At 41.0% G+C, this 22,596-nt stretch overlaps 1 long non-coding RNA gene across 1 annotated transcript in view; it reads right to left on the reverse strand.

Moving 5' to 3' along the window:
• The window catches only part of LOC136835061 (uncharacterized), a 24,821-nt gene extending 10,534 nt beyond the window's left edge, over nucleotides 1-14,287 (reverse strand). Inside the window, exon 1 of the long non-coding RNA XR_010851970.1 lies at nucleotides 13,542-14,287. This is a non-coding gene — a long non-coding RNA (uncharacterized lncRNA). The remainder of the gene's footprint in view (nucleotides 1-13,541) is intronic.
• Between the last annotated feature and the right edge of the window lie 8,309 nt (nucleotides 14,288-22,596).

Raw genomic sequence — 22,596 nt, forward strand, 5'->3', positions numbered from 1 at the left:
TCAGTCCTTACTGGACCCCTAAGTGACTCAAGCCAGGTGAAGATACTGTTGTAGGTAAGGGCCTAGCCCAAAACCATACTTAGCCCAAAATAAGTCTAGAAAAAATTGCCTTGTCTTTAGCACAGGCTACCTTAACTGATAAAGCTTGTAGCTCTCTCACTCTTTAGCTGTAGCTAGGGCTACTGTGAATTGTTTCCACAGAAACCTCTTTACAAGGAGATTGTTCCAAATGGTTCAAAGGGTGACAACATAAGGAACTGAAGAACTGCATACAGATTCCAAAGTAAAGTACACAGCAAAGACCTGAGAAACTCCACCTGAATACCTCGAAAGACGTCTAAATATCTTTGTCCTCAAACAAGCCTAATAGCCGAAGCCAACATGGCCCTTAGCCTTTTTACTGAATATTAAAAAAGTGTTGCAAAAACTGGAATTAAATTTTTCAAAAAATAAGGACTTAATCAGAGTAAAACTAATTAGCAAGGATTTAATCAAATTTCAAACTAATAATTAACAATGTGCTATATCATTAATCCTACGATAAACTTAAATACACAATCTTCACTGCATAAAATTATGAATGGTTGGTCCTGGCTATTCAGATGGACGGCAGCTCTCCAAGTTCATGAATGTACATGGACACCTAAGAGCTGCAATAGCGAGGGGAAAAAATACATTACTCAGCTGCCAAAGACCTTACTCACAGGAAATTTTAGTCCCACAAACCTAGTAACACGAGAACCTGCACTGGGTTTGTTACTACCATCAACAGTAGGAGATACTTATGTGTTCTCATTCAAATCATCCTGTGATAAAAGGGGTATGAGAGTAGATACTTGTCTCTTAGTGATTTCTTTTATTGTTCCTTTCAATACAACTGCACCAGTATTTTCACCTAGACTACTAAATTCTAATCTCCTTATTACTATATACCCACTGGATAATTATAAGGTTTGCAGCATTGTTCTTTAATATATAATAAGAATAATATGCCTACCTTCAAGCTCTTATGAGGTTTAGGTTTATACCTTTCCTGTTTATCAGTAGCTTGAACAATATGGTTAATTAAAACTCATTATGTACCTGTCTTTCAAAGCTTGTCTAGCCTTGCATAGTTTAGAAGAGTTGTCTCTAACAGTATCATCTGACCAGTCTGGATCATCTTCTATAGGATGTAATAACGGTATAATACTGACATGTAATTCAAATCCCCTTGTAAGCCATTCTCGTGTAATAGGAGAAGCAACATCAACTTGTACATTTCTATCAAAATCATGTAAAGAAAGAATAGTCTTACCAATTGATGAAAATATAAGCTGTTTTACCTGCTTTACCTAAAACAAATGGCATTGTCTTCTACAAAGACAAAAGATGGTTGAAACAACAAACCATTAAGTTATATCTTTATAATGAAGAGATAAACATGTGCAATAGTGTTAAATATTTGGGTATAATTTTTGACCAACATTTAAATTGGAAAGATCATGTCAAATATATCAAAGCCAAAGGATCTAAAGCCCTTACTTTATTAAAGAAAACCTCACACACCAAAAGGGGTGCAGGACGAGACACAATGTTAATGTTATACAATGCAACAGTACTATCAGTTATAAATTATAGCTGTCCAATTTATTCAACTGCCTCAGAAACAACTTTAAAATCTCTAGATGCTTTACATCACGAGGGAGTACGTATATGTACAGGAGCCTTCCGCTCATCTCCAACTGTCTCTATTCTAGCAGAGGCAGGCCAGCTGCCTCTAAAATATTACAGAGATCTAATTACTTTAAGAAGAGGCTTATCCCTTCAAGCAGGCACATCTCCTGCATCAAATAAATTTCTCAATCAAAATACAAATAATAACCCAAATCAAAACTCATTTACTAAAAACTAATCATCTATTGAATTTACATAACATGATACCCAAATTTACCCAAGAAATAAACCGGTCACACCATGGACACTAAAAAGGGCAAAACTATACACATATTTATCATATCTTTCAAAGAAATATATGTCCAACACAGAAATGTACCGTCAACAGGCCATGGAACACATAAGACGGAAGGGTAATCCCTTCATAATCTACACAGATGGATCCAAAAATGAAGCTGGAGTGGGCTCATCAGCCTATTCAAGTGATAAAACTATCCAAATGGGCCTTCCTCTAATATCATCAGTATTTACAGCAGAATTAACAGCCATACAATTGGCTCTCAAGATTATAACAAAAAAGGAATTCCTTCAGCACTCATATTGAGCGACTCAAGAAGTGCAATTGAAGCAATAGGATCATTTAAATCAAATAATCACCTTGTCCAAAATATACAACGGGAAATACATCAGTTAATTACAAACGGCCTTGAAATTCAAATTTGTTGGATCCCAGCCCATGTAGGCGTTGAGGGTAATGAGAAAGCAGATAAAGCTGCAAAATTGGCTTGTACAATCCCCAACTACTATGAAAGCACCCATATCAGACTGGCTAGCACAGCTAAACATGATATTTTAATGATAAAATAAGGTTTGTCTATACTTACCTATAGATATATATATAGCTGTATTCTCTCGAAGGTCCCACAGAATTTCAAATTTCACAACACGAAGTGCGGCCGGTCAGGTGGTTAGCACCCATTCCCGCCAAGCTGGGAGGCGGGTGCATCAGGAACCATTCCCATTTTCCATTCACAGATTTTCATAGTGCCGTTGTTCCTGAGGGAGGAGTAGGCACTACGAATATATATCTGCCAGGTATATGAACAAACCTTCTTATCATTAAAATATCATTTTGTTCATGAAACTTACCTGTCAGATATATATAGCTGAATCGCACCATTGAGGTGGCAGAGACAGCATAGGATTGAGAAACAAAAATAATGTAGATGATTACACATCTGTTCTTACCTTTTAGCATAGCGACTTCGTGATTACTGTCACCCAAGTCTGCGTTGCTTTACTGGAGTTTCCAACGAGGTAGAGACCTATATGGTTGGGAGAGCGCCCCAGGACGATCTGTCAACAGACGTGACCACTATGTGCCCAGATCGTAGCCCCAAGAAGGAAGCAAAGAGACAAAATAACCACCTGACCTACCAAACATCGTGACTAGTTAAAAACTATGAAAGGGAAGACTGCCCCACAGTCTACCCACAACCATAAAACACAACCAAAAATTTTAAAACTATTCCTAACCATACATTAAAGGATAGGATGGGTACTGCCTCCTTCTCCCAAGATCGTACCAGCCGAAACGTAAGGTCCCAATGAACAGCAAGACTCATACACTGTTCTTACGTCCTTTAGGTAATGAGAGGCGAACACAGAATGACTTCTCCAATAGGTGGCATTCATAATATCGTTCAGAGCCATGTTCTTTTGAAAGGCTACTGACGTTGCAACAGCCCGAACCTCATGCGCTTTAACTTTCAAAAGTTCGAAGTCACTCTCCTGACAACTCTTATGCGCTTCCTGAATGGTGGACCTCAAGAAGAAAGCCAGCGCATTCTTTGACATGGGGACGTCAGGTCTTCAATTTGTTAACTACATAACCTATCCGCAAGACCTCGACTTTTGTCTTGTCCAAGTAGAACTTAGAGCCCGAATAGGCATAGCAATCTTCTGGTTCCTGACCCAGAATACCCGCCAAACCTTTCAATTCAAAGGACTTGGGCCAGGGGTGAGACGGGTTCTCATTCTTGGCAAGAAACGACGGTTGAAGAGAGCACACCGCATCGTCTCCTTTAAAACCAATTGACTTAGATATTGCATGAATCTCACTGACTTTCTTGGTGGTAGCGAGAGCAACTAAATACGTTCACATGTCCTCAAAGAAGCAGCATGAAGGTTCAAAAGGGCTTTTGCATCAGGAACTTAAGAACTACGTCCAAATTCCAAGATGGAACCAAAAACTGATGCACCTTAGTCGTCTCGAACGACCTAATGAGGTCATGTAGGTCCGTATTGTTGGCGATATCTATTCCTCTGTGCCGAAAGACCGCCGACAACATACTATATCCTTGGTCAGTAGAGACTGCCAGCTTCGGAACTTCCTAAGAAAAAGAAGGAAGTCTGCAATCTGGCTCACAGTGGTCGAGGAAGAGGAAATCCTCTGGCAAGCATACACCACCGCCGAAATAATGCCCACTTCGGACTGGTAAACCCGGCGCATCGAAGATGTACCTCTGGCTCGCGACGCCTGCCACCTGCCGAAAACCCCTCGCCTCGCCAGCATTTCCCGATAGTCTGAACGCAGTCAGACCGAGAGCGGAGAGGTTTTGACAGCACGCTTCGAAGTGGGGCTGTCTGAGTAGATCTGATCTAAGAGGCAACATCCTGGAAAAGTCTACCAGAAGCGACATTACCCCGGGAACCACCTTGTAAGGCCAATACGGAGCGATCAGAGTCATCCTGTGTCTTATGACGACGCGAACTTCCTGACCACTTCTCCCAGGATCTTAAGGGAGGGAAAGGAAGGTCCAGACGCAGACCAGTCCCAAAGAAGGGCGCTTCTATTGATAATGCTCCTGGATCCAGACAGGAGAGCAGTAGAAAGCGGAAGCCTGTTGTTCTTTGATGCAACAGGTGGTCTACTAAGGGTCGACCCCATAAACCCCACAGTTTTTGACACACCTCCTGGTTCAGAGTCCACTCTGTCGGGAGCAGTTGATGACGACGACTTAGCAGGTCCGCTCTCACGTTCTGAACGCCTGCTACAAACCTCGTCAGGATCGTAACGTTCCTGGAACTCGCCCAATAACAGGATCTCTCTCGCAAGTACGAACAGGGAACGAGAATGAGTGCCTCCCTGCTTTTTCAGGTAAGCTAGAGCAGTGGTATTGTCCGCGTTTACCTGGACTGTGCGACCGGACACTTGATCTTCGAAGAATCGAAGGGCTAGAAGAATCACCCCTAATTCTTTCATATTGATATGCCAGGTCACCTGTTCCCCCTCTCCAGGTGCCTGACACTTCTTCTCTTCCCCAGGTTCTCACCTCGACATTGGACGCTGGGCCGGAGAACAACACTAGGTCGGGGTTCGAAGGCTGAGAGACACGCTTCTGAAAGCTTCTGAGGGATCCAATCACCACCTGAGATGCTCCTTCACTTCGAGGGGAAAGTTTGGAGACAACTCTGAGATTTTCCTTGTCTTCCCAGTTGCTCCTGCAGGAAGAACTGAAGAGGCTCGAGGGTCTCCTAGGGAAACAAACTTTTCCAGTGAGGAAATGGTCCCCAGCAGACTCATATCCACTCACCGAACATGTTTCTTTCCCTAGGAAGGCCAGGACTTTTCCGTAGCACAGCTGTTGACGTTCCGGGGACGGAAAAGCCCGAAAAGCCACTGAGTCCATCTGAATCCCCAGATACACGATGGACTGAGTTGGGGTCAGGTGTGACTTTTCGAAGTTGACCAGCAGGCCGAGTTCTTTCGTCAGGTTCAAAGTTGCTTGAAGATCCTCCAGACACCTCTCCCTCGATGACGCTCGAATCAGCCAGTCGTCCAAGTAGAGCGACACACGTACGCCTGCCAGATGCAGCCACCTTGCCATTCTCATGCGATGACGGTGAAAATCATGGGAGCTGTGGACAGGCCAAAGCAAAGAGCTCTGAATTGATACACTTTCCTCAAGACGAACCTCAGAACTTCCTTGACTGAGGATGGACGGCACGTGGAAGTACGCCGCCCTGAAGGTCGAGGGATACCATCCAACTTCTGGTCTAAGGTTGCTCTCAGAACAGACCGCGCTGTCTCCATCTTGAAAGTTCCTTTCACGACGAAGCGGTTCAGGCTGCTGACATCCAGCACAGGTCTCCAACTTCCCGACTGTTTCGGGACCAGGAACAGCCTGTTGTAGAAGCCCGGGGAATTCAGGTCTAAGACCTGTTCTACTGCTCTCTTGACGAGCATTTGCCGCAGCAGGTCGTACAGGATCTCTTGTTTTTCTGGACCGTACGACGGAGAGAGGTCCACATAAAAGGCTTGGCGCGGGGAGGGGAGGATCTGTATCCTTTCTAAACCGAAAGTACCAACCGTCTGCCCCTCTCACTTTCCAGGCTCCCGAAAACGCAAGAAGCCCGGCACCCACCGGTATCTGGAGGAGAATCACATCACTTCTGCCCCTACCTCAGCAGTGGCTTTTCTCTCGAGAGGTTCTTTCCTGAGAAGAAGGCTGAAGATGATCCGCACGAAAGGGCTTCTTCATCTTGGGTGGTGAATGCTGACGGGTTGACGCTGCCGAGGTCACGGAACCGCAGGGCGTTTCTGGATGACTTAGGGAGCCAACAGGTCCTGTGTGGTCTTTTGCAAGCTTGCAGCGATGTCCTTTTACCATCGGCCGGGAAAAGATGACTGAAAGGGGAGCAAACAACAGTTCTCCTTTTCGTTAAGGAGACGGACTTCGTAGCGGAAACCGCAGAAGAGAGACCCTCTTGACACTCCAGCTCGCGCAGAGGCCAATTCGTCAGAATCCGGACCGCCTGTCCATGCAAGACAAGATGCTCAAAAGGTCCGACAAGGAGATCGAGTCCCGACTCCGAGACTTAAGGTCCAAAGCTCCAAGGCACCAGTCAAGGAAGTTGAAAACTTCTATCGTCTTGAAAAGGCCCTTCAAAAGATGGTCCATCTCCGTAAGAGTCCAGGGAACCTTGGCCGTCGACAGATGAGACCTCCTACTCGAATCAACGAGAGAGGCGAAGTCTCCCTTAGATGAGGAAGGAAGACGTAAGCCTAAGTCTTCTCCGCGATCCATACCACATCGCCGCTTTTCCGAGAGTCTTGAGAAGGGGGAAGGGCGAAAGAAGATTTTCCTTTGAGCTTGCGGGAAACCATCCACAAATGCACTTTGAAGGCCCGCTTAGTGGAGAGCGATTTAGTCATCTTCAGAAATCCCGGGGCTTTCCTAGACTTAGTCGAAGTCAGTTGAGAAGGAGGGGAGAGAGGTACTGCCGGCAGAAACTTGTCAGGAAACAATTCCTTCAACAGCTTGACGAGAATCTGGTAGTCCGACGACGAGGACTGATCCTTAATCTCATCTTCAGACTCCGAGACCTTGAGTCTATCTCCAACATCGGGCGGGGAAGAGCAGAGAGAAGTTGGAGAGGAAACACGCCGCAGGGACCTCTGCTTGGAAGAGGAACTGGCGTGCAAAGCAGCAGGAGAACCAGGAACCACACGAGAGACGACAGCAACGGCAGGTGGAGCGCCCAGCGGGAGTCAAAACGTCCATCAGCGCCTGGCAGCATGACGAGCTTGAGCCGCCCAATCGAGCGTCACGTCTGGCAGCATGACGAACGTCTGGATCGTCCCTTAGAGCGTCACGTCTGGCAGCATGACAAACGTCAGGAGCCTGACGAGCGTCATCAACAAAAAGGTGAACGTGACGTCTAGAACGAGAAGGGAGGGGAGGACGTCCTGGGGTGACGTCACGACGATCCTCCCCAACACCCTCTGGGGACGAGAGTCTAGGGTTCCTTCCACGACGAGCAGGCGAAGCAGACGAAGGTGACGAACGAGGAGCAGGAGAAGGAGACCGCCTAGATCTCTTCACTGGAAGTCTAACATCCTTCCGACGAGTACGGGACCTGACCTCTCTCTGCAATGAATGAGGAGAGTTGCTGCTGCATGGAGGCAATAAGGGTCCTCGTTGGTGACGCCTCTCTCTCTGGAGAATTACGGAACCTAGAGGCAGAAGGACGAGGGGGCGTCCTAATCCTCTTCTCTTGAGGAGGGAGAGCTCTTGGGCGCTCAAACACGTCTTCTTCGGATGACGTCCGGTACTTCTTTTGCGGGGGGAACGCATCCACAAACTCTGGCGAGGAGCACAGAGTAGGAGAGAGGACGAAGCCGCCCTCCCAAAGCCTTAAGAGGGCGAGAGTCTATCTGACGGTTCCAACCCCGCGTGGAGGACGTAAGCCAGAAGACGAGAAAGCAGTCCCCTTCAGACCCGAACGACGAAACCGCGCCTCTCTCGCAGCCGCTGGGAACGCCTTCAGGACCTGCCGAAGGGACGCCAGACTGGTGGGGGTTCCCCGTCACCCTCCTTCGGCTTTCGACATGCTCTCTCCCTGAGTCCTGGGAGTCCAGCAGAGGTCCAGGCCTAGAGGCATGATGGGGCCGGTCTGACGCCCCCTCCACTGCACTGGGGGCACTAGGCAGGCCAGCTGCCTCTAAAATATTACAGAGATCTAATTACTTTAAGAAGAGGCTTATCCCTTCAAGCAGGCACATCTCCTGCATCAAATAAATTTCTCAATCAAAATACAAATAATAACCCAAATCAAAACTCATTTACTAAAAAACTAATCATCTATTGAATTTACATAACATGATACCCAAATTTACAAGAAATAAATCCGGTCACACCATGGACACTAAAAAGGGCAAAACTATACACATATTTATCATATCTTTCAAAAATATATGTCCAACACAGAAATGTACCGTCAACAGGCCATGGAACACATAAGACGGAAGGGTAATCCCTTCATAATCTACACAGGATCCAAAAATGAAGCTGGAGTGGGCTCATCAGCCTATTCAAGTGATAAAACTATCCAAATGGGCCTTCCTCTAATATCATCAGTATTTACAGCAGAATTAACAGCCATACAATTGGCTCTCAAGATTATAACAAAAAAGGAATTCCTTCAGCACTCATATTGAGCGACTCAAGAAGTGCAATTGAAGCAATAGGATCATTTAAATCAAATAATCACCTTGTCCAAAATATACAACGGGAAATACATCAGTTAATTACAAACGGCCTTCAAATTCAAATTTGTTGGATCCCAGCCCATGTAGGCGTTGAGGTAATGAGAAAGCAGATAAAGCTGCAAAAATTGGCTTGTACAATCCCCCCAACTACTATGAAAGCACCCATATCAGACTGGCTAGCATCAGTTAAACCCTTAATTTATAGGGTTGGCAAAATGATTGGACAAATATACCCCCACAAAACAAACTAAAACAAATTAAGAACAGAAGTTAAAAAATGGCATTCTTCTACCCAAAAGCAAAGAATCAATGAGGTTATTTTAACAAGACTCAGAATAGGACACTCCAGACTCACACATGGTCATCTCATGTCAACTCCGCACACAAACCCAATAACTTGTGAAAGATGTAACATCCCAGTAACAAACACATCTTGATTGACTGTCCCAGATGGCATCATGAAAGAAAGACTTATTTACAAAATAAATCAATAAAGGATATTCTAGCAGAAGGTAATAACTTTTCAATTAATAATATCATTCTCTTCCTAAACAAAATTAAATTGATAAATAAAATATAATCTTCCCCCCCCTTTTTTTTTCTCGATTGTTTTTTTTCTAATTCCCCCCCCCCCTTTTTTTTTATTATTTATTTATTTAGTTAACTACTTAATTTTTTTATGTACTCTTTCCCCCATTCTTTTCCCAGCCCGAGAAGAACCCTAAAAGAGTTCAGAGGTCTGGTTAAACAAATCATTTATAACTAACTAACCTGCTTTACCAAAGACTCAACCAAGGAACCTAGCTCACTTTTGCTTTTAACAAAATGCTCAAGCTTAAATTCATTTTACCTCATGTTTGCTGAAGTACATTTGAGTTTCAGCATCCTTAATGAAGTCTTGAATTATCTTAGTCCCAGAAACAAGCAGTGATCCTAAGTCAGAAATGACAAATTGAGGCAACCCCTATTCAAAGGTATGTACTAGTTGGAATGCTCTAAGAAATTCCTTAGAATAATAATCTTGACATAACTTAAGATTGACAGACCTGGACCAAAGACAGGTTATACAAAGAATCGAGACCTGTTAGAAATTACTTACTTTCACTTCAAAAGGTCCAATGTAACCCATAAAGACATAACTATATGGAATTGAGGGAGGATCTAACCTGAAATCTCTATAAGCATTTTGGTTACATTTCACAGAAAAACTGTGTGGGATCCAGAACCTTTTTCGAAGCTCTGACAAGATGCTAAAACAACCAGCACGATTATACATTTTATATAAATCTAGTATAACAACTCAGTTATATGAGATTTCTTGGGTAGCAACAAGGGCAAAATGTATGGACGATCATCTTGCCATCTCCCAAAGTTGGACTTAACCCTAGGTAAACAATTTTTGTTGTCAGAACTTTGACCTCTGGTACCTTCTACTAACTATGAGGGGCCCCTTATGTTTCACTCAATTGTTTACCTGAAATGGATCTTGTAACCAAGTTGGAGGGATTTTCAAACCCTGATATGAAATTAAAATTGATGGAATGCAGAGCACAACATTTACATATTTGAACCAAACAAAAACTTCTTTCAGTTTTCTTCTGAAGATGGAAAGAGAAACCCACAAGATTCTTGTGTATAACATTTTACTGGTAAATATTTACATATTACTTTGATCTCGAGATCAAAGTAATATATAAATATTTACCAATAAAACTAAGTTATACAAAAAACCCACGAAACCACAAGATTCTTGTGTATAACTTGTTTACTGGTAAATATTTACATATTACTTTGATCTCGAGATCAAAGTAATATGTAAATATTTACCAGTAAACAAGTTATACACAAGAATCTTGTGGGTTTCTCTTTCCATTTACGTATTTGTTAAATTCTGTTCACTGCAAACACTGTGCACCTTTGCATTTTTTCAAACTTATTGCAATATGCATTTATCCATGAAAGAGCAACTAAGCTTTCACTATCAATGGCAAGATCAACAACTTTGATGGGTACAGTACACTCTGGTCTGGATAAGCCATTGAATACATCTATTAAAGTTTCTACTCCTAAAGCAATAGCTTGTAATTCTAAATAAGGAACAGATTTTGTCTCAAGTTTATTATTAATGATCCTGTTCTTTGACCTCAAGTTTATTATTAATGATCCTGTTCTTTGACAAGATAAAAGTCAAATCATTAATACAAAGATTATGAGCATAAATTACTATTCCATTTATTTTAGTGCTTGCATCAGTACAAGCAACCAACCTGAATTGATCATCTCTCTTACCAAGCATCCTAGGAACTTCAATGGAAGAGGAGGAATTTGCTTGATTAGCTATATTTTTCCACTCATTTTAAAGAGTTTCACTGAAAGGGGGTATCCCATGGCAAGCTCTTATTACATTGCATATTATGCATGAAAAGATGAGCATGATTCAAAAGGGGGGCATCAAAATGATGAATATCATACTGTTCAGCAATGGACTTTAGCACTAGTCTCTTACTATTTGCATTCTTTGTTAAATTAATACTGTTGGTACTTAAAGTATCAGCGGAACAGTCCCAAAGTAACCCAAGAAGTTTCACTTTATCATGGTTAGTATTTGAGTCATTTTTCATCTTTGACTGAAGATTCAGATCATTTGTTACTATTTGTTGTACATCAAACTTATAAGGGTTAAACACCGAGTCTAACAACTCATATCTCCAACCTAAATGTAATTCCCTATTTGTGGTGAATGCTCCATTATCCATATACATCCACTGATATATTTAATGCTTCAGATTCCTAACAAAAGGGGGGATCATCACCACTATCAACAATTAAAATTTTAAATAACCCTAACATCAACAAAGCACGAGAACATCTTAAACCAAATGGTAATCTCCTATTCATATAAGCCTTAACTGTATAGTCTTCTTTAGCCACATTTGGTACCATAAGCATAATAGTTTTGAAAAGTCTACCGTACCATATTGAAAGCTTTACTAAGGTCAAACAGCAGAGTTTAGAATCAAACCTTAAGAGTGCAACAGAAAATTTCTGATTAAGGGGGGAGGGACCACTGCTAGTGGGAAATCATTATCATTGCCACTAAGGTTGGACAAATAAATTACCCTACATTTAGTTGATTCTCTTTTTAGTCTGGACACACCCATATGAGCCAAGAATGAACAACCAGGATTTTCCTGAATAAATTGTCCAAGATTGGGAATATGTTCTAAAATTCCAAGCTTAAGCTGTTCTTTGAAACAGTGAGCCATAAGTGATAAATAAGGTTTTTTAATTAGTTTCTTGAAGTTAGAATCAAGGATTGCTTTAGCCAATTCAAAATTCTGTCCCAACAGATGAGAAACATCAGTTCTCCATAAATGTGGCATTAATAGTCTCCCTTTGTCTGTAAGACTTGTGTTTTCCAAAACAAACTTAACTATATCCTTATTTGGTTCAAAAGTGCTTTCATCATCAACCTCACATGAATAAAATGAAGACTTCAAAATACCTTTAGTTGCCTGTTAAAGTTCCCTCCTGTCTATTTTATTACAGTATTTGCATCCATCACAACAAAGTTAGTACTTGTCTTTGCCTCATAACTAACAAGTGTTCCATCATAATTTGAATTGATTGATTTAGAATAATCAAAAATACTCTCCTGATTATGGTATACTGAATATCACTTTTACATGATTTTACAGGCAAATGTGCTAAGTTCCCTAAATACGAGCTGGTTTTACCTAACAGCATAACCCCAAGAGGAGTACCTGCATAAACAGAGTTATGATCTAAGCCAAATGATATCTCATTAGATGTTAGACAGTATGCAGAATTAGATCCTAAGACAAAATCTATATCAGAAATACTAGACTCACTACTGTACATTCATAAAGCTTTTTATCAGCTAATGAATAACCTTTGCTTACAAAAGTCTACTTATCTTTACTTCTGGTACTGTTTACAGACTGCCTCTATTCATTGCTTTTCTTGCCAGTATTAATGGTAGGCCCAACAACTTTAGTGCAATACTGTATTGGCCCATTAAATCCATTTATTTTGAGAACCACATTACCCTTCAAATTTTTTAAACCAAGCTCCTCAGCAATAGAATCTAAACTAAAGTTGCACTGACTACCTTCATCCTTTAAAACCCTTACTTGATACCTGTTATTAACAACACATGTGAATGTTGGCAATACTGAGTCCCCACTCAAATAGTTCTGAAATGCACCAACTACTGCAGAGTTAGTACTGACATCCTCCTAACTTGGTTTATCGACATAATCCACCTGTCTGTCAACTTTTTGAAAAATACTGCCCACTTTAAACTTAGGGCATAAAAAGCTGAAATGCCAGGTTGCAAACTAAACTGTCTCTTAAATTTAAATTTACATTTATCCGATTAGCGATTAATTTGACAAAACTTATAGTAGTACAGTGCAACCATTAAGTTCAACAAGCTTTTTAATCTTACTTGGAGGATCTACATAAACTGGACAACGGTAAACGGGATGATCAGATTTACCCTTGCCTTTCTCACATAAAACACATATATAAGTTTTAGCATTTGAGTAAAGAGAAACTGCAAGATTCACAGTTTTACTGGTGGCAAGACATTTATCCTTATAATCTTAGTCCTACGGGCAGGGCCTAACACTCGCTCATGAGATGGCCAACCACCCCCCTCCCACAACCCCCGCCGTGCAAACAATTTTAAATGGTTGCCCACATAGCATAATCCTCTCCCGGTATCCTTCCCTTCTACTGCCGAAATGGTCTTCGTTCTAGTTAGCCAGGAGAAGGAGAGCAACTGCAAGGATTGAAAGAAACCTACCTGGGACAGTGGCCATATTGGGCCCTAAGGCAATCCGGCCTCACAGTTCAACCGTGAGTGCCTAGATTCGCTCTGACTCCTGGTTTGACTCTTGTCGAGAGCGGACGTCCATTTCCCACTCATACTGTTACATTTATTATACACTTCACAGTGCCGCCACCTTGGCTCCAGCCATATGTCTCAGTTCAGGATAACCCTATTGGATCACTTTTTTGGACTCCTACGGTAAACCCAAGACGAACTCGAGTATTTTGGCAGCCTGGTTTTCATCCCACTAAATGATTCACTACGTGTATTTCTCTCTCTCCATTCTTCCCCGCGTCAGCTGGAGGGTAGCGCTCGAAGGAAGTAACTTCTACCATACAATATTCCTGTCTGTTTCTCTCTAATCATTGTTGTCTCGATTCATGTACAATCACCACTACTTGCATTGCCATGCAAGCATTCCAATCATGTACTCATAATGTTCCACTGAATCTTCTGTATCAAACTGTATGTATGTTTCTGTTTGTGAAGACGCCAAACGTCTCGCCATTTCACATATATTATGCTACTGCATTGTATTCACTAATCTGTCTCGAATCTCATGCAAATGTCCATATGTGGAATTTCCTGGCCTTTCCATTGATATATGTTTTATCATTGTACGTTTATTATGTCTCTCACAATCGCATCTGTTTGTCTGTCGACAAGCACAGATGTCCGAAACATAATCTCTGTTTTCTCTTATCTGTGTGTAGAAACTATATTGCGGCTCGCACCAGCCAATAACAACCTCGAAGTACATGGTACTACAACTCAAGAATAAAGGAAATAAATTCGAGAGTTAACAGAACAAGGAAGCTCTTCAGGAAACAACCCACAGATGAACTACATACTGTGTTAAGGGATGTAATGAATCATGCAACCCAAACAGCCAGAGAAGTAAAGCTGGAAACCTGGCTGATGTGGTGCTCACAGTCTAACCCCAATAGCGAAAATATGGTGGTGGTTCAACAAGGTATCAGGAAAGACCAGACCACCACAAGCACATCATCCCAACCCACAGGCAGAGGCGAACAGACTTGCGCAACATTTTGCTGACAGGACCAGAACGGCACATCTGCCACCTGCCACAAGGGAAAGGCAGGTGACATTAGATCCAGGGAGATGGGTAGTTATCAAGACAGTGTGCAATGAGCCTGACGACACTGACACCCCATTCACAATGAATGAGCTTAACAAAGCCCTCCAAAAAGGAATGAACACAGCTCCAGGATCAGACATGATCACATACAGCATGCTGAAAAATATGGGCACAGCAGCCAAGGAAGTACAGTACATCTGCACATAATCAACAGAACATACACTGAGCAAGTCAGACCCACACAATGGAATCAACAAAACACACAACCAATTCCCAAACCCAAGGAACCAAACTCCTACAGGCCCATCTCTCTCATCAGCTGCACAGAAAAGACTGCAGAGAGAATGGTACTAAACAGACTCGTATGGAAAACAGGACCACTACATCATCGACTATATGGTTACAAAGAAGGAATAGGCACACAAGAATGCCTAGCAGATGTAATGGCAACAATAAACAACAGAAAGTCAATTGCAGTTTTTCTCGATTTAGAAAAAGCCTACGAACTAGCCAGCGCAGCCGTCATCCTTGCTACCTTGGTGGACAAAAGAGTTAAGGGTAACCTGTTAGCATGGGTCAAAGGATACATGCAAAACAGACAAGCCAGTCACCTTCCAAGGTGCAAGCTCAGATTTTATCAACTTAGGGAGTGGAAATTTTCATATATGCAGATGATGTGTGCTTAGTGAGCACACACAGGTACAGATCCTACCAAAATATGCAAAAAGCAATAACACAAATTGAAAATAGCTGTACAGATCTTGGTCTAAAAATCAATACAGCAAAAACCAAAGCAATGACAATTAAACATGACCTAAACCCAAATGAAATACAACTCATGGGTGAACCCATTGAATGGGTAGAAAACTTTGTGTACCTAGGAGTAAATATAAACAAACAACTCTCTCCATGCAAAGAAATAGAAATACTTAAGCAAAAAATCAAATGCAGGCACAATGCCATGAGAAGAATCACCTCTCTAAAACAAGGAGCAGTATACCATGCCCTCAGAACCTTCTACATACAGACAATAAGGTCAACTGTGGAGTACGCAGCACCTGTCCTTACTCGCCTCACAAACACAGAACAAAAAAGCTTCGAAGTAATCCAAAACAATGCCTTAAGACTCATCACAGGTGCACCCATGTGGACTAACTTGTGTGTCTTGAGAAACGAAACAAACTTACAATCTCTAACGCACAGAATAGATCAGAGAAACACATCCATACTGCTAAAAACCTTGAAAGGTAGCAGGAACTGCCCACTCAAGAGAGAAATCAAGAAAAACATTGAGCTTCACGAGGAACTAGACCCCCCTAAGACATATGCTGGCCACCTTCTAGCAGCTTTAAGGAGAGTAGGAATGCAAAATCAAGCTGCCGCAATCAAGGAAGACACGCCAATCGCAGAGTACAGAGAACAAGCACCCTGGGAGCCTGAACTATTCAAGATAAACTTTACAGTCCTCCCTGCAAGCAAAGAAGCATGCACTGCTCAACAGCTAAGGCTAGCAGCCCAAGAGGCAATCAGGAAAACTGCAGCCACAAATGAATATTTTACGGATGGATCAGTAGATCTCAGCATCCCGGCAGCAGCAGCTGGGGTCCACTCAACAACCCTCAAAGGATGCTGGAGGCTCTCTGACAATGCCTCCACTCTACAAACTGAACTGATTGCCATTGCAAAAGCTCTAGAAGACTCTCAGCATAGGCAGGGTAACACAACAATTCATACTGACTCAAAAGAAGCACTACAGGCTATAACAAAAGGAAAAGCAAAGGACAACATCAGACTTCTATCAAGCATATGGGCAATTGCAAGCCTCCATCAAAACAGGAACAGGGAAATAACATTAAACTGGATTCCGAGCCATGTGGGAATCCAAGGAAACGAAGAAGCAGATTCTTTAGCAAAAAGTGGGTTGCTACACACCAACATTAGTATCAAAATCACCCCCTCACTCACACAACTGAAAAACAAGGCAGCAGCACACTGCCAACTACAGGAGGAAAGCAAAGTCAGAAGAGCTGTTTTCGGTGGCTCAAAAACCGCCAAGTGGTACATGGACACTGTAAACCTAAAACCACACAATATAACCAAAGACATGTCACGGGCCCTAGCAGTCATAATCCATCGGCTAAGGCTAGGATACCTGTGCACATGGCAGAGAATAGTAGACAATCCTCAACCATGCAAGTACTGTGAAACAATCCCAGAAGAACCCCTGGAACACTACCTTCTAGACTGTACAGAAACAGAACAGCTAAGAACAAGTTATGAAGGTAATGAAAGAACAGCTACCCAATTAACAAAGCACATACTGACAAACATCCATGAATTTGCAGGCTTCCTATGCTCCTACCCACCACCACGGTAACTCTAAAGAATCCATACCTTTAACCACCCACCCTCCTTCCCAATTCTTAAATCAGACACAACAGACCCGACCCAGACAACAAATCAAAAGCCATACCATTCATCTCTAGTTGCTGACTCTTTTAGAAATCACTCCCTCCCCTATCATTCCATCCATCACAATCAACACCCAATAAATACACAAAACACATACAGACACAAGAATTAGGACCGGACAAGGAATATGGCTTTAGATCACCACGAACTAGCATACTAGCTACCTGTGCCTACTACTCAATTCTTCTTCTTTCCATCTGTTGGCCTCTCCCACTAGCCAACACTCACTGTTATCGTACTTTTATCCTCATCTGATGGGTACCTTAGGGTTCAAAGAGGTTGCAACCTTTCCTGTTAAATCTTTTCATTTCAAAATTCACCCCCACCAAAATCACTTTCATGTATCATAATAAAGTTTTCATTAACCTACCCATCTCACAGACTCATCATCAACATAGAGTTACGGGCTGCTCTGGGAGCAAGAGCCCGTGCTGGCACAAGGCCAGCTAAATCTAAAACAACAACAACAACATGTACATGGATCTACGGGCTGCTCTAGAAGCAAAAGCCTGTGCTGGCACAAGGCCAGCTAAATCTGAAACACCATGTACATGGATTCAGTAAGGAACCAGCAATAAACTAGACAACACCCAGCCAGTATGTCACTCAGTACCTTCTTTACAATGGAAATAAATGGTAAACTGTCTTATAATAAAAACATTGATTCAACACTAAGAATTTATCACAGAATTTTGTTTGCTTTAATGAGGAAAAATTAGATTTTACAAGAAAAATTATAAACATATATTGAGTTTAATATAATAAATGTAAGTAAATTTTACATTGTTTTATTGCAAAATTCATGGATGTAACAACAGTTTTGCCTTTAATTAATGAGAAAGGAAAAAGAGACTCTACTCAAATAACCAATGAAAATACATTTCTAAGACAAATATTGGCCTGTTCCTCTTTGTCTTCCTGATGTGGTTGCAGCATTATTATCATTCTATTCACTGTACTGCTGTATGATGGGCAATAATGTTAAAAACCTCTACATTTTCGTTTACTTCTTCCCGCTATAAGCATTTAGTTTCTTCCGCCTTTAATCTCTCCCCTGTAAATTCTTAGTGGTTCGAAAACAGTAGTACTAATAGCAGTTATGGTGATTTCCCTTCGCAACAACTCCTAGTTATACCTTGTTTTTTTTCAATCTGATCAATGGAAATTTTCTACTTCTCTCTCTCTCTTTAGAGTATGTTTCAGTTAAATCTGTCTATTTCTCATGTTCCGAAGAGCGACTAGATAACCCACAGAGCCTATCTGATCAGATGTATGATGTATAAGTGTGTGCTCCCACTATTGTTCTAAATGCTTACCCTTTCCAGCACAGCTTCGGTAGAATTATTCTGCTACTAATAATACAATTTACCGATTGTGTATGGATTAATTACACTCTGTACGTGTAAGCAGTTACAAATAAAAAAAACGGTCTAAAGACGTCCCTTAATCTTGAAAAACACGACAGTTTCGAGCCACTCGAGGTTCTTTTTCAGGTGAACGTAAAAACAAGAATGCAGATAGCAAACACAAAAAAAAGATTACTGTACAAAGAAAAATGAAAGTAAAACTAAATATGAAAATAAGCATCAACGAAATGGTAGTCACATACTTATTTTTATAATTGTTTTCGCCTTTATTTTCCTTTGTACTCTTTTTGTCTTTCGTATCTTTATTCTTGTTTTCAGGTTCACCTGAAGAGGAGCTTAGTGTGGCTCGAATTTGTTGTGTTTTTCGAAATTAAAGAATGTCTTTAGGACGTGTTTTTTTTTTAATTTACCGATTTCGTTATCTGCTTCCCCTTTACATGAGATTTTCCAGGTGTTATCCTTCGTATTATTATTATTATTATTATTATTATTATTATTATTATTATTATTATATTCAGAAGATTAACCTTATTCATATGGAACAAGCCCACAAGGGCCATTGACTTGAAATTCAATCTTCCAAAGGATACAATGTTCATTAGAAAGAAGTAACAGAAATAATGGAAAATACAGAAAGAAGAGATAAATAAATAGATAAAATGTACGTAAATTATTAAAATACAAAGAAAACTGTACTAGGGTAGCAATGCATCGCATCTTCACTGAAACTTTTGAGGTTCCAGTTGCACATCTCTGGGAGCCTGTTCCACAGCCCAACGGTGGGAGGAATATAGGACCTCTGTAACTGAGAAGTTCGACAGCGAGGCACATTTACTGCATATTGGTGCTGCTGTTCAGCAAATCTGGTTATCCTCGGCAAGAAAATGGGACCAGAGATCAATTGTGAATGTGACACACTTATGAAAAAGTAACAAACATGGGACCATCCGTCGATGGTCCAAGTCATAACTGCTAATATTAGGAAACAGAAACTACCACCACGAACCACTCTATCTAAAAGAGATAAATCTCTGGCAGAAGCAGACATCCACACCGGAGAACATTCTAGTAAAGGAAGGTCAAATGATCTAAAAGAGGTTGCGATGAGTTTATCAATTTTATAAATATATGAGGCCTTAAGTACAATACCCAACTTTCGTGCAGCATTTGCTGACACTTTCATTAGATGTTTCTCAAAAGTAAGATATAAGTGACAAGTCACACTAAGAACAGTTAAAGCTTCAGACTCCTTTAGCAGAGTCCCATCCACCTGAAGGGGAGAATAGGGTGAAAAATCTGTATGAGACCTGTTAATCAGTAGTGTTTTCGTTTTACTGGAGTTCAGCCTCATACCCCACCAACTACATCATTCACTAATCCGGTCCATGTCACTACTGAGACTAGGGTTTCTCATTTTGGGAGGATCTCTTTGTCCCGGGATTCCGGGGTAAAATCTAATCCCGGGATCCCGGGATTTCCCGGGATGTCTATTTTTTTATGAATTGCCTTTATGACTCGTTTTTGTTAATGCTACTCTGGCTTTTATCCATATAGCCATTGTTTTCAAGTATAGGGTAGTGCCATAGCCACAGTACTATGGTATTCCATTACCCTTTTACTCGAGTTATCTGCATGAGAGTACACGCATGTGCACTTTACTGTCTTTCTCTCTTTAATTTTTTCTTAACTAGCTGTTCACCCCTCAAAGCCTTAGGGTTTGTTGTCTGTTGACTTTTCAGTTGGAGTGACAGTGTGTCATTTAATAATTAATTATAATATGGAATCGTAAATACATAATATTAATGAAAGTAGCTCACAATGTACAGTATAATATAAAGAGTTCTTCATAAATGTTGATGTTTATAGTCAGAGTGCTTTACTCAAGGCGGCTCATTCATGAATCAGTCCTTAATTGTCCGTAAAATATATGTACAACTTTAGTATAACACCGTATAATATTATGTATATGCTTATTGGTATTTTCTTTTATTACTACTTACTGAAATGTTAATGGAAATGAAAACAAATTTTGAGTACATTCAGTTATATATTTTCTGATTTTACAAAACTAAAATGAATGTCTTTTTTGCAGTTGATAATATAACAAAATGAAAAACATAATTTTATATCAGTAAAAGTAAAATTAAGGGCACTGTCTGTAGGTAATAGTTAGTAAGAAATTTGTAATGATTTTCAACTTAGTAATTTACCATTATTTTTTGCAGCTGATAATATAACAAAATGAAAAACATAATTTTATACTAAAAGGAAGATATTCAATTTCAATTTCCAGTAGTTTGTCCCGGAAAATTCCCGGGACAATGAGAAAAATCCCGGGATTGTTTACCCCTCGGAAAATGGCCGGGATCCCGGGATCCCGGGAGAAAAACCCTAAACTACAGGCATCTTCATTTCTCATAAGTGGAGACTTTGCTACACCTACAAGTGTTGCCTCATCGGCATACCGAACAATCTTGTTTTCCAGGCCAACAACCATATCACTTGTATACACTAAAATAAACAGTGGACCGAAAACATTACCCTATGGAACTCCAGACATATATCTTGGTTCGCTAAAGATCCCACGAACAGCAACTCGCTGCTGCCGACCTACGGTACAAGGAAATCTTGAAGTAAACCTAAAACATATCCACCCAATCCAAGATTCTGAAGTTTATAAATGAGTGCCTTGTGATTTACTAAATCGAAAGCAATACTAAAATCTACTTGAGTTATCTGCACTCAAAACCCTTATTAAGGTTCTCTTACAAATGGTATATCAGATGCAAAAGAGCATCCCAGTTACCTGTCTGCTTCCTATATGCATACTGACTATCAGCTAACAATCCTTTAGATTCCACATATTTATGTAGTGGCTTAAAAATAAGTTTTTCTGCAACTTTGGAGAACACAGGGAGAATAGAAACTGCCCGTAGTTAACTGCAGTCTGCAGATAAGCCACTCTTTGGAACAGCTTGCGCTCATCCGCAAAGACACTACGTTGACCTAAAAATCTGTAGAATCTACTAATCTTGGGAGACAACACACCAGAAACCTTTTTATAAAACAAAGGGAAGAAACCATCAGGATCTTCTCCACCCCAGCTATCAAGATTATTAAGAATTTTCTTAGCATCCCTGGAGCGAAATGCAAATTTTGTAAGAATAGGTTCAGGGTGACAAGTATCTGGGAAAGGGACACTCCCAGCAGATTGCTTACCTGCAAAAGCTCGATGAGGCAGTTCAGCCTTTTCCTTAGGGTCAGTAACCAGTCTAGCCTCATCCGTTAGTAGAGGTGGAATGGAAACGTGACTGACCCAAAGACAGATGATGCCAATTCGGTCCACCGCAGATGAGACAGAGTAATTCCTTCAAGTTTACTCTTCAAAGAATTATTGTAATTTCTCTCGGCTGTATGGTAAGTTCTATTCACAGCACGGCGAGACGCAACAAAAATGGTGTAATTTTCATGTAACGATTTCGTCCCCATGTGTTGAATTTGTTCTGTTGTTATGGTAAGCTCGTCTACATGTATCATCAAACCATGGCTGGTCATCTGTCCTGAATCTGATGGCCTTTCTAGGAACATACCTTACTAAAATAGCCATCAGCATTTCATTTAACTTCTTGGGATCCGGATCTGCTATAGCATCTGAAATATTAAGTGCCTAACAACTTCAATAATGCGATCCCATTTAACTCTAGATTTCAGCCAAACCGTTTCTCCAATGGTGGTCGAAAGTTCCTAGTTACTCGTAGACCTCTGACTTGACAATAGCCGGAACAACTGTGAATATGAGGTCTAATCTATTGCCAGGTTCCTTAATTAGCTGGACAAAATCGGATACACAGAACTCAAGAAAAGACCGGCCATTCCGATCTGTGGAATATCAATTAAGACACTCGCTGTGTTGTTGATAATAACTTAAATATCTTATTTGCTTCCCTATTTTTATACCTTTAATGCCTTTAATATCACATGGATCATTTCACGGGTTAAGAGAACATTTCCTGATTCTATTCTTAATGATGCAGTTTGCTTTCGTAGAAGTGTCTCAAGCATCAATTGGTTTTCTTGTCACACTCAAGGA

This window comes from Macrobrachium rosenbergii, chromosome 54, assembly GCF_040412425.1.
Source record: "Macrobrachium rosenbergii isolate ZJJX-2024 chromosome 54, ASM4041242v1, whole genome shotgun sequence".
NCBI lineage: Eukaryota > Metazoa > Arthropoda > Malacostraca > Decapoda > Palaemonidae > Macrobrachium > Macrobrachium rosenbergii.